Raw genomic sequence first — 15,866 nt, forward strand, 5'->3', positions numbered from 1 at the left:
CACCGTCCTCAGGTACAGCATGTGTGCCTGTAACTTATTCCTGTCTATGCACACAAAAGATCTTCCTGCACCATTGCCCAATGTGTTTTCCACAGGGAACTCCTTTACACTTTGCTCAGCTATCAGCTCATTGTGGCAGGTATTTTCATTCTCTGTTTTCTCTGTCAGCTGACTCTACAGCACATTCCCCATCCCTGATCTTACACAGTTCTGTGTTTCTTGCTAGGGCAATAAATGGCAAGTAAATTCATATCACTGTTTAAGTATACATTATTGATTTTCAGTAAGACTGTGTCTTTTCAACATGCTTTTTATACATTTTGAATAATTTTTTTCTGGAAATGCTTTTCAATAACTTGCTCATTTTTTTTGTGTGTGTGTATGTGGTACTTTCCATCATGATTTAAGACTTTCAGGCTTCTACTACAGTCTCCAAAAAATGCCTTCTGAATTAGCACACTGTGAATAGCATTTATTATTCTGTGACCCATCAATTAATTTTTTCCATTCTGCCCAAAATGAAGAAAATTTATGTCCTACTTTCATTTCTCCTACTTAGATGAATAACCTGAAAGAAGAATATTTGACTCATAATTCTTAGTTGTTGTCTTTCATTCAGGGAGGTCAAGGAAAGAACTTAAAGCATCACACCTTGTATACATGTAATAATATATAATTATCATATTAAGATGTTACATAAACTGACCCTAGAAACATTGCAAATGTGGCTTCTGTGTCATATGTATGTCAGTAAATGGCAGAGAGAAGGAAGGCTATGTCTACTTCAATATTCTGACTTTTAAACATCTCATTCTTTAGGAGTAGTCTTACATTCCCCAGAAAGAAGCAAGCCTGACATGACCAACAGTCTGGAGTCAGCAGCCTGGACAGGGAGATAACCTGAGACAACAACTAGTCTGCTGCCACACTGGTCTGGACAGAATCCCAGTGCACCTGAGACTAGAAGGTCATAGAATATATATCAGTAGCCCCTCTGTAGAAATGAGCTCAAGACAAACTACCTTTGCATGGGGACAGACACATGAACAGGACTGATAAAAAAAAAAAAAAAAAACCTGAGATGGCCATTAGTCCTCTGTTGTGCAGAGCTAGGAAAGCAGACCACAGGACCAGTGGGCAGCAGATGATGCTCCCAATGAGGAGAATAAAACAAAGATGATGTCTCCAAATTGTGGAGTGATGGAGAAAAGCTTCTTTCTGACAAACCACAGTAGATGGTGATCAGTGGGCTTTATTCCTCTCTAGAGGTAGGTAGGACACCAAGACAAGAAGGTTAATCCAAGAAAAGGAATAGAAGCCACAATGTTCTCTAGGGGAAAGTAGTTGCTCCCGGTTTCTGGGGCAAGGATGGAATGTGCCATGCACATCTTGACCTCACTCTTCTAGAGCCCTGATATTTTTGATAAATAAAACCAGCAGAATTGAGGAAGAAAAGTGACTAAGCTAATACCATAGTTAATTCTCACTGTTAATCAACCATGGGATTTAGAATCACCATGAAAATACACCTCTGAGTATATCTATAAAAATTCTCTCTGGAAGGTTAATTGAAGAGGAGGAGAGCTATGTAAGCTGGGTTCCTGCATTAAAGAAGAGAAGAGAAAGCAACCTGGTCTCCATCTCTCATATCTCTGCTTCCCAATTGCCAATATTAAGTGGATAACGACATCTTATTCCCAACATGGTAGGCTGTAGTCTCAAACTGGAGCCAGATAAACCCTTCATCCACAGAGGTGCTTCTGTCATGTATCTGGCCACAGCAGTGAGAAACTATAAGTTATTATGAAGAAAATCCCAATTTTTAGGATAGAAGCATGACTTGCAAAGCAAGTATTTTTCATAGAATGAAAGAATTCCACAGACTTCAAGTCACCAAGTCTCATCCCTAGTGCTCAATGTGAAAATTGAAGATTTAAAAAGCCTTCAAAGTCTGAGAGAGGCATGGAGGAGACTTCATCTTTTCACTAAGTAAAAGCTATTAGTTTCATTTTTGTTCGCCTTCAGGGAACTTGCATTAGAATCCATTAATAAGTCTTAAAGTCTTAGCTAGTGGCTCAGGCATTGCTGAACTCTTTAGCCTGATGTCACTATCCAATTCTCTCCCATGTTTTCACACCCAGAAACACTGTGAGACTGCTTTACAGGGAGTAGTAGTTGTCTGCTCTTTCCCTGGCTTAGGAATGCTGTCCCACTTCTCCTTATCCTGGAATCTCCACCACCCTTGCTAACAAATAATTGCTAACAGATAATTGCTAACAGATAATTCTATTGAGGGATACTAGTGGTAACAGCTTCTATAAAGACCTTTGTCCTCCCAGGAGAATGAGAAGCATAAAAAGCTATCAGTGACAGTTCATGAGGACCAGAGAATGGGTCTATGAAAAAAACTTCACCCCACTTTTGTTGTGCGCCAATCCCGATCAGCCAATTTCACCCACAAAAGAAGTCTGGGCCTTTCCAGGTATCATTTCTCAACACAAGCCTGCAGTTGTCTGTCACAATACCTAGCCTCATTGATCATATTGGTGATCAAATTTGCTGTAAATTCATGTAGGCAAGATGTATCACTTCAGCTTGTTATATCATTCCAGTAATAATAAGTAAATAAAAAAATAATAATACTATCTTGAACAAACCTAGATTTTAGCAAGGCAAGAAGGTCTGCTTCTCTATCAATGGCTGGCCTCTAGAGCCTAATACTAGAGTAGTGTATAATACTACAGAATTAACCTGTCTTTCCAGTTGAAGGAAGTCACATCCACATTAACAATTTCACAGGAAAGCTATTTCAGTCCAAGTCCATATGTATGCTCATTGTACTGTCTTCAGAAGGATTTTTCTCAATTAAAATAAGGAAAAACAAAGCCATCAAACAAAATATAAACCATTACTACTATATTTAAAGAAACAATTAAATGACTGAATTTTACTGTGGTGGGAAGCCCAAGAAAAAGAGGCCTTAACTTGTCCACAAGCCTAAACCATTATTCAAATGGCCCCCATTTCTGGTATATTTCACTAGAAAGAAAGTGAACTTTTTGTGGCCTGCTATAAGACTTTTTTCTTGAATCATTGATCTTTGTGTTTCTAATTACAGAAGAGACTCACATAAGTTTGATTTGGGGTTAACTCAATGATCTCAATTAAAAAATAATCACATATTTTGATTTACCAGCCATTTTAAGACTATAAAGTATGGTAGCATGTGCTAAGGCTTGGGATTTATATGTTTTAACTCGGGCTATAGTTATGGAATGTCAGCAACAGCAAGGAGGTAAGCTCTTGGCTGGCATTACTGACACAGGATACCAACATTTCAACATTTCTTAGTATTGACTGGGGTGTATGACAATTCAATTATTAATGTGAGTTGTTGAAAATTGTTTGAAAATTTTAAGTCCTAAATGTAATTTAATAAAATCTGTTTTGCAGATAAGTAAAAGTTTTCAAAGAATCTGAGACATTTGACTCAGATGGTGAAATGGTTTACCTACACATGTGGAGGTCTGCATTCCATCTCTGCAGTACCCATGAAAAATCTGGGTATAGAGCAGGTGCTATTGATCCCAATGTTTGGGGGGAGGTAAGACAGGCAGACTCCTAGTTTTGTTAGACACTCAGTCTAGCCTACTTAGCAAATATCATGCAAGTAAGATGCTTTATCTCAAGGAACAAGGTGGGTGGCTCTTGAGGAATGACAGCTAGTAATCTACTGAAATACATACATAGGTGTTCATGATTCTTGGCCATGGAAAAAGCTAGCCTACTATAATTGCTCAAAGATTTTATGAGACTTTAATAGGAAAATATAGATAGATAATAGGATCTACTCTTAAACACATTAGAAGACACCAGCAAATGTAAGACACAAGTTACTAAAATGAGTAAGTGTGCATTAATTATCCAAGTTTTCAATAAATTCTGTGACAGAATGTTGGGCTGGCACTATGATATTCTGTAAGAAGCCTAAATTTGCAGTGAAAGCCAAAGCACCTACAGTTATCTCTTGGTAGCCAAAGCTGATGGGATCTAGAGACCCCTTCATATCTATGAGGATGTTACTTGATTAACTTTTCTTAGGTAGGACGACATACTCTTTATGTGGGCAGCTTCTCACATGGACTGGAGTTCTGGCCTGAGTATAAAAGATGAAGGGAGCTGAGCATCAACCTTCATCTCTCTCTGCTTCCTAACAGTGGATGCCCTTTGAACAACTAAATCATGTTTCTACTGCCATGCCTTCACTGCCATGATGGACTGTACCCTCAAACTGTGAGCCAAAATAAATACTTCTTTCTTAGTGCTTTTGTTGTATATTTTTTCACAGCAATGAGTAAATCTTTTTGTTTGTTTGTTTGTGTGTTTGTGTTATGTATGTGGAAACAAGATTTTCCTATGTAGCTCTGGATGTCCTGTAACTCCCTCTGTGGACCAGGCTGGGCTTAACACAGAGATTTGCCTTCTTCTGCCTCTTGGGTGCTATCATGAAAGTTGTGTACTACCATAAATATCTAAGCACAGAGTATTTTAACAGAGGGTATAGTATCATAAAAATGATATAATAGGCTACAGTCTATGCAAATTAATGCAGTTGAAGAAAAAACTTTGCATAAAAACACCTACAGATATATGTATATAAGAAACCTGTGGATAATTCCTGTTGGTGGTACATTACTCATTAGCACTGGCTCCACTGACAGCACAGGCATCTATAGAGCTTTAACTCTGTAAATGTGAAGAGACAGACTGAGAGAAGTAGATACTGGAAGCAAGTTCCATTTGTATGTCGCTGCTAGGATCATGATTATATTGACTGAGCTATTTCATTCTCATGTTAAATTATTTTTATTCATGGATAATCTTGGAGTGAATTATTTGTTGAGTTATGAAGGCTCACAGCATGAGCTGGGACACATCTAAGTTCTCCCCACCTGAGGTTAACTGGGACAAAGCTGGGTAACTGGGTTTTAATCTGGGCCCTTCTCAAATGCTTCTAAGCTGCCTTGGAGAATTTGAGATTGGAGGTGCTGGGAGCCCCTACTGTACAAAAAGACAGGCATATCAGAAGGTAGAGCAAGGCACATGGTAGGGGCTGCTTGCTTCCTACATTCAGATAAAGGGTAGAGAGGAATAAAAATTTATTAAATTGTTTTAAGATAGAAAGGAGGAAAAAAATTTAAAAGAAATTTGAAAAATTCTATGCCAGGGCAGACAACTGGTTTCTCTGAATGTGGACTCCTTGGGAATTCTGGGATTGCTTAGCTTGATATGACAAATTAATAGCCTGGAAATAGGTTTTTACAGAAATGTAAAAGATAATTTAATTCAAGTTAAATACATAGGAAAGGATGTTAATTCAAGCTATATAAAGAGAAAGGGGATATTTATATATACCCAGAGAGATACTAATCTCCACAGAAGGGAGACATTAAATATACATAGATGAATAAATAAATTTAGGCCTTGATCTCACAATTAAAAATTAATCTTGAAAGAACAAGGCAGGGGATAGTGAAGGAGCACTGTCTCCATAGATAATAATAATTGTTTAATTGCTTTGAATTGTTTTAATTATCAAAATGAATGTAGCTATAAGATTGGTGGTTATGGTATTAAAAATACTGAGGGAGAGAGGTCAAAATATAACAGGCCTAAGGAGAAAGGAAGCTGCTGATTTTAATCAATCTATACTTTTGATAATTTTGTGTTTCTGGGTGAAGGACATTCAATTTTGGGAGAGATGTTCTGTATTTATGTTAACAAGAAAGAAAGAAAAAGGCTTTGAACCCCTTCCAAAGTAATAAGGACCAGATATGGTGAGGGAAGATGCCATGAAATGTATGGCATACTTATAGTTTTTTTTTCTTTTTATTGGTTATTTTATTCATTTCTATTTCAAACATTATCCCCCTTCCCATTTTTCCCTCCTCAACACTCATCCCCTCCTCTGCTTTTATGAGGTTGTTCCCCACCCACCCACACACTCATGACTCACCACTGTAGTATTCCACTAAAATGGGGGATTCAGCCTTCACAGCACCAAGGGCTTCTCATCCCACTGATACCAGATAAGGCCACTCTCTGCTGCATATACAACTAGAGCCATGGATCCCTCCATGTGTACTCTTTGGTTGGTGATTTAGTTCTTGGGAGCTCTGAGGAATCTATCTGGTTGACTTTGTTGTTCTTCCTATGGGGTTATAAACCCCTTCAGCTCCATCAGTCCTTCCCCTAACTACTCCATTTGGGGTTCCCATGTTCAGTGCAATGAATGGTTGGCTGCAAGCATCCATATCTGTATTGGTCATAGTTTCAGAGCCTTTTAGGAGACAGCTATACCAGGCTCCTCTCAGCAAACATTTCTTGGTATCAACAAGAGTATCAGAGTTTAGTGACTGCATATGGATAGATCTCAAGGTAGGACAGTCTCTGGATGGACATTCCTTCAGTCTCTGCTCTAATCTTTGCCCCTATATATCCTTTTGACAGGAGTAACTCTGGGTTAAAATTTTTGAGATGGGTGGGTGGCTACATCCCTCAAACAGAGGCAGTGCCTAACCTCTAGATATGGTCTCTACAGGTTCTTTCTCTCCTTTGTTGGGTATATCAGCTAATGTCATCCCCATTAGATTCAGAAGCCTCTTACTTTCCTGGCATCTTGGACTTTTGGGTAGCTACCCCCAGTTTCCTATCTACCACTAATAGACACCTCTGTTCAATATCCTGACCCTCTGTATATCTCCCCCCATCTTCTCTTGCACCTGATCCTGCCCCTTCCCCCCTACCTCTCAAGTCCTTCCCTCCTTCTACCTCCAATGATTATTTTGTTCCCTTTTTTGAGTAGAACTGAAGCATCCACACTTTGATCTTCTTGAGCTTCATATTGACTGTGAGTTGTATCATGGGTATTCCAAAGGTTTTTTTTCCTAATATCCACTTACCAGTGAGTATACATCATATGTATTCTTTGGTGATAATGTTACCTTAGGATATTTTCTAGTTCTATCCATTTGCCTGTGAACTTCATAAAGTCATTGTTTTTAATAGCTGAATAGTACTCCATTGTGTAAATGTACCGCATTTTCTGTATCCATTTCTCTGTTGAGGAACATCTAGGTTGTTTCCAGCTTCTGGCTATTATAAATAAGGCTGTTATGAACATAGTGGAGCATATATCCTTGTTATATGTTGGAACATCATTTGGGTATATGCCCAGGAGTGGTATAACTGGGTCCTCAATTTTCTGAGGAACTGACAGTCTGATTTCAAGAGTGATTGTACAAAATTGCAATCATACCAAAATGGAGGAGTGTTCTTCTTTCTCCACATTCTTGCCAGCATATGCTGTCACCTGAGTTTTGAATCTTAACCATTCTGACTAGTGTGAGGTGGAAGCTCAGGATCTTTTGATTTGCATTTCCCTGATGACTAAGGATGTTGGATATTTCCTTAGGTGCTTTTTGTCCACTTGAAATTCTTTACTTGAGAATTCTTTGTTTAGCTATGTACCCCATTTTTAATATAGTTATTTGGTTAACTTCTTGAGTCCTTTGTATATAGGTGATGTTAACCTTTTATAAGACGTAGAATTAATAAAGATCTTTTCCCAATCTGTAGGTTGCTGTTTTTTCCTGATGGCAGTGTTCTATACCTTAAAGAAGTTTTCAATTTAATAAGATCCCATTTGTCCATTGTTAATCTTAAAGCCTGGGCCACTGGTGTTCTGTTCAGGCAATTTTTACCATTGCTGATGTGTTCAAGGCTCTTTTTTACTTTCTCTCCTGTTAGATTCAGTGTTGCCCACTCTCTCCCTACATATTCAATATGGTACTGGAAGTTCTAGCCAGAGAACTTAGACAATAAAAGGTGGCCAAAGGGATACAAATTGGAAAGGTAGAAGTCAAAATATCACTATTTGTAGATGATATGATAGTATGCATAAAGTGACCCCAAAAATTCCACCAGAGAAATCCTACAGCTGATGATCAATTCCAGTAGAGTGATTGGATATATAAATAATTTAAGAAAATCAGTAGCGTTTCTCTACTGAAAGGATAAATGGGCTGAGAAAGAAATTAGGCAAATGATACCCTTTACAATTGTCACAAATAATACAAAATATCTTGGTGTGACTCTAACCAAGCAAGTGAAGAAAGAAATTAAATAATACCTCAGAAAATGGAAAGATCTCCCATGACCACTAATTGGCAGGATTAATATAGTAAAAGTAGCCACCTTATCAAAAGAAATCTACAGATTCAATGCAATCCCCATCAAAATTTCTACTCAATTCTTCACAGAGATAGAAAGAGCAATTCTCCAATTCATTTGGAAAAACAAACAAACAAACAAAAAAAAACAAGGATAGCAAAATGTATTCTCAATAATAGGAGAACTTCTGGGAAAATCACCATCCTTGATCTCAACTTGTACTATAGAACAATAGTTATAAAACCTCATGGTATTGGTAGAGAGACAGGCAGGTAGACTAATGGAATAGAATTGAAGACCCAGAATTAAACCCACACATCTATGATTACCTGATTTTCAACAAAGATGCCAAAATGATCTAGTGGATAAAAGACCATATATTCTACAAAGGTGCTGGCTGAACTGGAGGTCAGCATGTAGAAGAATGCAAATTGATCCATTCTCATCTCCTTGTACAAAGCTCAAGTCAAAGTGGATCAAGAACCTCCTCATAAAACCACACCTTATAGTATACACAACTGCTATAACTATGTTCAGCAGATAGCTGAGAGAAAAGGCCTTTTAAATATAAGAAAAAGGGGAAATATTGTTGACTTTGCCTAAGGCTCACATTATGCTATTTGGGTTCCCAAAATTTGCATAAGTATCCAGCAAGTAAGATATTGAGAGTCCCTGTCCCCAGTTGTTTCTGACTGATAAAGAATGTTGCATGCAGCTAATAGCTGTGTAGGTTGACAGTGGTGAAACTTTAGGAGCAAGGGCAAAGGGATGAAGAGAAAAGACAGGATCACCATGTGGGGGAAAGAGAAGGTCCAGGCTTGATAAGTGTAGGACAGAGGAGCTGCCAACATGTAAAAGTCGGGGAACATGGCCCAGGTGGGCTGCAGACCTGATCTGGGGGTGGTCAGGATGGAATATAAATTTTAGTAAGTAATAACAGTAATTCAGGGACATCAGAGGGGGATACTGTGGTAACCATATGGATGATTGAGCTCTATAAGGCATATTTAAATATAAGGATATATATATATATATATATATATATATATATATATATATATATATCTTTAATTTGGGGATCCAGAACATTTAGTCAAGTAAAGAAGAACTCGCTCTGCCACTGCTGGGGCATTTTGAGTAGTGTTAATCCCTTAATGCAACAACCTACTATGGCTATACTTTATGGATAATATTGTTCAAAAACCATAGCGTAAAGATATAATGTTGTTTGTGAAGCTAGCAGTCAACAAAATATAGAAACCTCTTTTCTCAAGGTCCTCTATTTTTGCTAGGCTGTGCCACTTTCTTTATAGATCCCGATTATCTGAGTAAGGGAAGGCAGAGGAGAAGGAGCAGTGAGTGTCCTGCTGAGTTCTGGACAGCTGACCACGTTCTTTCTGACGCCATGTTGATGTGTCTCTATTTATGCGGATGATGCACATGTGAGATTGTATGTGTGTGTGTTAGACTGTAGGTATTTACATGTCATGATGTGTGTGAGGGTCCAAGTCCATCCTCAAGTATCAAGCCCTACCTTCCACCTTATTTAAAAAGGGATATCATTTCAGTCCAAGACAGCTGGAGCCAGAGCTTATAGGAAACCTGCTTCCTCTGTTTTCCATCTCACATTAAGAGTGTTAGCATTACAGAGGCATGGTGCCAAGGCTGTTTTACCCAAGAATCCAATCTTAAGTCTTCATGTTTATTCATGTCTTCCCATTGGACCATTTGTCTATAGTTCATCTTATCTTTTCATTATTTTGTATTATTCTTTTTACCTAACTGGAAGGCCCCAAACTCTTCTCTTATGTTTCCTTTTTCTCCCTTAAAAAAGGCAACATTTCCCTTTGAAGTGAATAGCCTCTTTCAGCAGAAGGAGAAGAAATGATCCAGGGGTAAAATACAATTTGAGTTTGTACTGTGTTTTTATTAGTTAAACACTGGAGCTGCTTCTGTGTGGCTTAGTTAGGAAGAAACAGAGGGAAACTTGTGGGACCCTTGTCAAACTTGTATGACTTGGCAGATTCACATATGACACATGGCAATATGAAATGTACTTCAGGAAAATCAAACACATCATCTGACTAATAAAAATTAACACAGCTAGAGAAAAGGATCATGGACTTAATCATGGTTGTAGATGGAGACAGATTAATGAGGTGCATGGATATACGCTCTGTATAAATGCCACTAAGAAATTAACTTATAACTATATTTTCTGATGAAATGTTCCTCAAAGGATGGGAAGATGGCTTAATTGGACAAGTGCTTGATACGAAAGTACCTGGACCAAAATTCAGTCCTTGACAGGTACATAAGAATATCCAGGCATAGTAATCTCAGTACTAGGGAAACAGAGGTAGGCAATTCCTTAGGGCATGCTGCCCAGCTAGACTAGTCTACCAGTTTGAGGCCATTCTCACAAAAACCTGTCTCAAAACCCAAGGTAAAAAGAACCTGAGAAATAACACCTAAGATAGTCCTCTGTTCACTCTAAATTCACACACTTGTCCACAAATAAACATATAAATGAACAACCACAATAATAGGAACATAAATAAAACATTTCTACGTATGAATGTGTATATAAAATTTATATTTAAGTTGATCGCCTAAATATTTGTGAATAGTTATTTTGGCATCTTGTTTATATTTTGTATATGTAAGTAAAGAAATGAAGATAATACCGGTCAATTATCTGCTTCTACACTAAATACTGAATTGTAGATGATAATTATATGAATGCAAATATAACACATATGCAGAAAATCAACAGAATGCTTTCCATGTTTGGTTCTGTTTCAGCAAAGTTAGCCTCATCTGTGAACTTAATAAATCTGCCAAGTATAAGACCCACTAGGACCTACTGGATTTTAATCTGCAAGATTCAGCAAGTTGGACAGTAACAAACTTTGTGAATGATTCTTATTTACACATGACTATGAATATGACTCTTACAGTCAACACATAGGAAACAGACTTTGTACATGTTTTATTTGGAGAAATATACACATATACCAAATGCTACCATGTTGAATTCATATTGAAAGTAATTATGACTGTAGTTTAACTGCTCATAATGTTAGGCAGGTTAAGCAATTGGGAGATTACTTTCCTTAGTAAGTTGAGATACTGCACTCACACACCCCTTCCCAGCATAGTATAGAACCTAGACAGTGGCTGAGGAACATTGAATTGAAAAGATCCAAAAAGGAGCCAAGTACTGAGCAGAGCACTCTAGGAAGGCCAGTGGAAATTAGATGCCAGTGCTCCTATTTAAAAGAATGTATTCACATGAACCCAGTCACAAAACCTTTGACCTAGAAACATGTACTGCCTATAAGATATGCTAGGGCAATAGTTTATCATATCTTATAGGCATGGCCAACCAATTAGTGGTCTAACTTGAAGTTCATCCAAGTGATTGTCCATGGCCAACTTTGCCTGGAACTGGAACCTGGATAGCACAGAGACCTAGGGAAGAATCAAATAAGATCGTAAAAAATTATGGAAATGAAATGATTTCTGATGACAGTTTGCTCTTCTGCTGTACTAATAAATTGGTACCTTGTGTATTTATTTATTTATTTATTTATTTATTTATTTATTTATGAGACAGGGTTTCTCTGTATAGTCCTGGCCATCCTGGAACTCACTGTGTAGACCAAGCTGATCTAGAACTCAGAAATTTCCCTGCCTCTGCCTTTCAAGTGCTAGGATTAAAGGCGTATGAACCACTGGCCAGCTAGTCCAATTGTTATCAGAGGGACATTAGAAGCCAGAGGGTTCAAGAACACTAAGAAACAAGGCTCCAAGAATCAATTAAGTAGGGTTATAGTGGCTCACAGGGACAGAGACTGAAGTGGCAATAATGCAGACTGCATTTACCTGCACTAGGTACTCTTCATGTACATTATAATTGTTTAACTTTCTGTTTTGCGGAACCCCTAACAGTGGAAGTAGTGTTGTCTTTTACTCTTATGCCTACTCTAGGGACCCCTTTCCTCCTACTTGATTGCCCTGCCCTCCATTATATGAGTGTTTATGGTTACTGGATCTTCTAATGCTGTATTTGGTTGATACTCATGGGAAACTTGTTCTCTTCTGAAGCAAAATAAAGAACCAGTGAATCTTGGCAAAAGAGGAGATGGGGAAGGAACTGTCTAGAGTAGAAAGAGGGGAAACTGCTGTTGGGATGGATTGTATGAGAGAAGAATTAAAAATTATTTGTGTGTGTGTTTCTGCATGTGTTTATATGTTTTTGTGCATGTTTGAAGGTATTCCATGCATATATAGGTGTTGTCAGAGGCATGAAGAGGGCAGAAGATACCCAGGAGACACAATTAAAATTTTGCACCATCAAACATGGATCTTGGAATCTATACTTGGTCCTTTGCAAGAGCAGGAAGTGAACTGAATCTTCTGAGCCACGACTCTGAGGTGATGCATGTTGGATAACTTGGATCTTAGAGCCGCGAGAATCCACTGACTCTGGTTTTGGGGTGTTCTTAAAACAGCATCTGGTCTACTGTTAGCTGCTGCACTTTAATCAATCCATGTTAAATATTTTGTTTCTTTAGTGTGGTTTATATTCCACTCTGCACTTTCTGTAGGATGAAGGGAACACCCTCTAATTAGTCATGAGTCTATAGTTTGTATTTGCTTTACTTGTGTAAACAGACTTTCATGTGGTTCTGCAAGGCATGCAATAAAAAGGGTCTTAGGGGGATACAAAGTGTATAAAGAACTACATGACCCTATATTCTTCTATTTCCTCCCTGTCTATGCTAGTCTGTTTAACAAATATTATTAGGTATTCTGCATTCATAATGCCCAATAAGGTAACATAGCAAGTTCAGTTGTTAGTGATGGATCAAAATTCTGGAAATCTAAGACAGCCAGAGTTTGGTGTATGGCCTGAAGTCTGAGCCTTGTAGCTTACTTTCGATGGTAAAGTGAACATTTGCTTACAACTATCTAAGTAGTTTCTTTCTTTGCCCATTGCTCTCATAACATTACATTCTCTCTAAACTGAAAACTCTTACTTTCACAGAAAGAACGAAGCCTGGAATCTCTTCTTTAGTCAGTATAATATAGAATTTTAGATAAATTCTTTATGTTTTGACCATCTGTTCTCCCATAAGAAGATTGGCAGGAAATTAATATGACACTTGACAACTGGGCTATACTCTCAGAAGCATGTTGCTACATGATTTTATAGACATACAAACATCATACATTATGACTAACTGCATGACCAAGCCTACAAATATATCTAGACAAAATGAAACAGACTATCATTCCCAGTTACCAACATGTATAGAGTGTTACCACATGAAGTGGCGTAACAACTAGAACACGGCAGTATGAATTTTTGTACCTAACACACCTAAACTTACCAAATGCATGGTAATAATATAGTGCTAGGTACTGGCTAGGGTACTTATTGTGAACACAGTATGCAGTTTTGAAAGATGCTCTGAGTGGTTCAAGGACAGAACAGTGCATGAAAGTGAAGTCTAAAAAAACATTATGAGTTGCTACAAACTTTATAAACAACAAATCTGTAAAGAATTATTTTTCTAATTATAAATCATAGTGTATTATTACACGTTAATGTATTTTACTTCTTTTATTTCCTTGTATTAACACTTAGCTTTAAATACAAGCATACAGTTGGGGAGACTGCTTAATTGTTAGAGTGTCTGCCTTGCAACACTGAGGTGGAGAAGAATGATTCCCTGGCTCAGTTGCAAACCAGACTAGCTTACTTGGCAAGCTGCAAACCAGTACAGACCCAGTCTCTAAGAACAAAGGGAAGTTTGTCCTTGGCCTGTCAAAGCACTGCTTCCTTTCCTTCCCTCTCCTTCTTCCCTACTCCTCCTTCTTTCTCTTCTTCTTTTATCTACTGAGGATACTTCTAAATTCTTGATTATCTCTGAATATAAGCAGAAAGTAGGACTCTTACATTAACTGAATTTAATGTCAGTGTTTCTTCATTCAGATAATAAAATAAATGGCATCTGATATGTTCAGTGAGAATAATGGCATCAGGATGCTGTGAGCAGTTATTCACACCCTGCTTTCTTGAGATTCCCAAAGGATAAAAGTAAGATGAAACTCATGGGATACAGCATTAGAGGTCTAGGTTCAAATTTGTACAGGGTTTTAAACTAGCTGATTCCTTGTATGTCTTCCCTCACACGGAGGGAGTAGGGACCCTACCTGGACTTCTGGTTTACCATAAATGGGCATTCCTTAGGCCAGAGATTCCATGACATTTTTACCCTTGTAATTTCCATTTCATGCACTGATAAAACTTGTGATAAAATGAGGTAAGATTACAATATTGTTTGACTGTAACTGCTCCTTGTAAGCTAATATATTTGGATGGCTGGTTTTCAGTTGGTGCAGATGATGAAGTTTAGGAGAGTTGTTCTTGTGGAAGAAAATGTGTCACCAGAGGCAAGCTTGGAGTACTTAAAGACTCATGGTATTTCTATCTCTTTCTGATTCTTGTATATCATAAAGGATATGAGCTCTTAGCATCCTGCTCCAGCCTCCATGTCTGCCTCCTGCTGCTGGACTATCCTTACTATTATGAACTCTAAACTTCTAGAACAGTGAGTTAAAAGAAACTCTTTCTTGTAAAAGTTGCTTTGGTTATGGTGCTTTATCACAGCAACAGAAAAGTAGCTAGTAAAGTTGTCAACAACTGAAGATTTTAAAATCCTTCTCTCCTCCCACTTAAAGGAAGGAAACATACCAACTTGTTTTTCAACCACTTGTTTTTGTACAATTCACATACAAATGCTACCACATGTGGTTAGTGTATAACAATTGGTTATTAAATGACAAAACTACTTCTATTTTGCAGTTGGACTCGCTGGTATATGTACAAAAAGATCTGAGGTGCAAGACTAAAGCCATCTTTGAACAAAAAAAATCTCTAAACAGAGAAAGAAAAAAATATAACCTTGTAGCCTATGATTGTGATTAAAATGGGACATGGATTTGTGGCTATACTAAACAGTAGAGATCATAACTAGGTGATTGTTAATAGTACAATTAATGTTGCCAAGTATTTGTGTTACATATGTACGACATTTTGTCTGACTATTGCTTTTCTAACTTTTAATTTAGTGTGAATACAAAAGATAACATAAGCAAGCTCTGAAAGATGAGCCTTTCAGGAGACTGATATATGCTGACACTCTTAGTGGCCAAGGAGTTAATTGTAAACAGCCAAACTTCTGCTAGAAAATATAGTTTTTGATGACATTGGGATAATAAAGAAGACATTTTCAGGGGAAAGAAATCAAAGTACTTTATTGTACTAATTTTCTTATCTGACCCTTTGACTTAAACAGCATGCAAAGCAGAAAGGCATACATGCATCTGTCAGAGAGAAAAAAACATGTCTCCACCATTGTTCTGTTGGAGTACTAGAACATTAACACCACCTATTTATTCTAAAATATTTGCTGACTTTCAGATAAGAACTAAAGATAACCTTTCTCTGTAGATTTTAGTTTGCTATGTCCTGGCAACAAATGGGTTCATGTTCTGAACACAAGCCACAGAATGTGTTAGCCTGGATTTTAACAACTCATCTCTAAAACTGGTATTTCTTC

General features: G+C 37.6%; 1 protein-coding gene and 1 non-coding gene across 2 annotated transcripts in view; one reads left to right on the top strand and one right to left on the bottom strand.

Moving 5' to 3' along the window:
* Positions 1-15,866, bottom strand: part of LOC117716227 (contactin-associated protein like 5-1) — a 688,126-nt gene that overhangs the window by 557,420 nt on the left and 114,840 nt on the right. The gene's annotated exons all lie outside the window — the stretch shown is intronic.
* LOC117716665 (small nucleolar RNA SNORA17) lies at positions 701-834 on the top strand. Its single transcript, XR_004607777.1, has one exon. It is a non-coding gene; the product is annotated as a small nucleolar RNA SNORA17 (small nucleolar RNA).

The sequence above is a fragment of the Arvicanthis niloticus genome, chromosome 10 (genome assembly GCF_011762505.2).
Source record: "Arvicanthis niloticus isolate mArvNil1 chromosome 10, mArvNil1.pat.X, whole genome shotgun sequence".
Classification (NCBI taxonomy): Eukaryota; Metazoa; Chordata; class Mammalia; order Rodentia; family Muridae; genus Arvicanthis; species Arvicanthis niloticus.